Below are 2,932 nucleotides of genomic sequence, written 5' to 3' on the forward strand. Positions count from 1 at the left end.
TGCATTTAAACCTTTCACATTCAGTGTGATTATTGAGAAGCAAGGTTTCATTGCTATCAATTTTTGTTGAGTTCTTCTTGGTATTGTTGCTAGTTACTTTGGTCCATCCTGTTTTCTGTGGCACCTCTGTGAGGACATCTCTCTGTGTTTCCTGCAATGCTGGTCTTGTTTTTACAAACTCCCTTAGGTTCTGTTTTTCTGGGAATATCTTGATATTTCCTTCATATTTGATGGACAGTTTTGTACAGTCGACAGTTGTGTTCTTTCAGTGTTTAATATACCTCATTCCACTATTTTCTTGCTTCTATGGTTTCTCCTGAGAAATAAGCCCTTAATCTTATTTGTTCTGCCTTATAGGTTATTCTTTGTTTCTTCCTCATGACTTTCAATATTCTATTTTTTTTCTTTTGTTCTGGAAAATTTGACTATGATATGCCTTGATGTTTTTCTTTTGGGGTCTATTTTATATGATGTTCACTCAGCTTCTTGAATATACATTCTCTCATTCTTCATTATGCCTAGGAAGTTTTCCTCTAGTAATTCTTCCACAACTTTTTTGGTGCCTTTAGTTGCTTCTTCCTGTTCCCAGGATTCTGATTAGGTGCATGTTATTTCTCTTGATGGTGTCTCATATTATTCTTAGGTTTTCTTCTTTATCTTTCCTTTTCAATTCTGCTTTTTGTTTCAGCAGATCAGTGGTGACAATTCTATCTTCCATTTCACTGGTTGCACTACATCTCTTCAACTCTGTTCATGTGTCCCTCCATTATGCTTCAGCATCTGAAACATTGGACCTCATATTTTAGTTTGTAGTTTCTTGTTTTTCCAGAGCCCCTAATACCTTGTTTGATTTATCTGAATTGTTTTGTTGGTTTTTTTAAAGCTCTTCCTGGTTTTTGCTTGCAGTGTGCTATAATTCTTCAAGTTTGCCTTTTACCCATTGAAAATATTCAAGAATTATTTTTATTTTTTTCCCCCGCCCCCCAAGCTCAAGAATTATTTTTTAATTAAAAAAAATTCTGTGTCAGAAAGTTCCATCAGACTTCCTAGCTTCAGGAAATCCATTTATACTGTGTTGCTTTTTTTTTGGGGGGGGGGTGACATCTTGCATTGGGCTTGTGTAGGCTTTGAGGTGGCCTGCTCCTTACATGACATTGCTGTAGTAAACTTTTTCATGCCTGAGGCAATACAGTAGGTTCTTGATCTGAAGTCTTTGCTCGAGAAGATGGTGGGGCAGCTACCCTGCCTGTGTTTCTCTCTGAACTTCTGACCCAAGGGAAAATTTGCTTCAGTTTGGGAGAGAACTGGCCTATGAAAGCAGCCCCTTCTTACAGACGACTGTTGCATTAGGCCAGTCTAAGGTGCCCTGGGCTAAAGGAAGTTAATTGACTGGACATGAGAACATACAAGGCACAGCATGGAGAATCATGCAGGACAGGCACAGACATATGCAGGGCAGCATATGTCCAGATACACGTGTGTGTGTGGGTGGGGGTTGGGGGTTGGGGTGCATGAGGACCTGGATGGAAAACCAGAAAGCCTTGATTTAAGAATATAGCCAAAAGGTAGAAGGAAGACTTTATTAGAAAACTCAACAAAGTCAACAGAAGAGGAAGAGTACAGCTGGATTTCACAGACAAATGGGACCAAGAACTGGAATGTTACCAGGTGTTCTGTTTGTGTTTCAGACAATTATATTTCTCTACCCATGCCAACATGCATTGTTCATAGAATTGCTGTGAGTCATAGAGAGAGCTCTGTTGGCCTAGTGACTAGAAAGTTATGTGACCAAGCCAAAGGTGGGTGATTTTAATCGATGGCCCTCAGTCCTGGTTTTAATTGGTTTTGGTCAAACATTCTTCTAAGTGGTATAGCACTGGTCTGTCAATTTACTATACGAAGGTAACTCGTGGTTGTTGTGATGCTAACCACTGTGTCACTGATGTGTCAAATATGATAATGGTTACACATGGTACACAGTGTTTGGTGGAATTCCCAGATTAAAACGGGCTTGAACGCAGGAGTGGAATTCACTTCAGAAATAGCTTGCCTCCAGAAACTCTATGAACTTGGAGAAATGAAGAAAGTTACACATGTGTTCAGGTCTTTCATTCATAGGGTAGCTATGGGTCATCTATGACACAACAGCACTTAACAACAACAACCCATAACAACAGCAGTCACAAAGTTAAAAGACATGTTCCATTGGGAAAATCTTCTTTCAAGGACCACTCCAAAGTACTATAGGGCAAAACTGTCAGTTTAAAGATTAAGGTGTGCCCAAAGACAGGCAGTTCAAGTTCACCAGCTGTTCAATGTAGAAAGATAGGCCATCCCCTTCTGCATTACTTACAGGCTCCAAAAGCTTTCTGGAGGGTCAGTTATAAATCTGTTCCAACACAACAGCAATAAATGCATGAACAATATTAACAATATTAACCAAAAAGTTTCGCAATCACTTGTTGTTGTTATGTGCTGTCGAGTCATTTGCGACTCATAGCGACCCTATGTACAACAGCCCTAAACTGTGCTCTATCCCGTGCCAATCTCATTGTCTCTGACACACCCATCCCAATTACCCCAGTCACTGAATCAATACACCTCATAGAGGGTCTTCCCCTACTGCGCTGTCCCTCCACTCTACCCAGAATGATGTCCCTCTCTAAAGACCTGTCTCTCCTTACAACATGTCCAAAGTATGTCAGGCGAGGCCCCAGAATCCTTGCCTCCAAGGAGCAGCCTGCTTTAACCCTCTCTAGGATGAATCTGTTCATTTTCCTGGCAGTCCATGGTACATTCAATAATCTTCTCCAGCACCACAGATCAAAGGCGTAAATTCTCCTTCTATCCTCCCTAGTCATTGTCCAACTCTCTGATGCATAACAAGTGATTGCAAAAACCATGGCCTGTATCAGGCACACCTTAGTCTCCA

The sequence above is a fragment of the Elephantulus edwardii genome, unplaced genomic scaffold (assembly GCF_000299155.1).
Source record: "Elephantulus edwardii isolate Elephantulus edwardi_28Jun2011 unplaced genomic scaffold, EleEdw1.0 scaffold00230, whole genome shotgun sequence".
Lineage (NCBI taxonomy): Eukaryota > Metazoa > Chordata > Mammalia > Macroscelidea > Macroscelididae > Elephantulus > Elephantulus edwardii.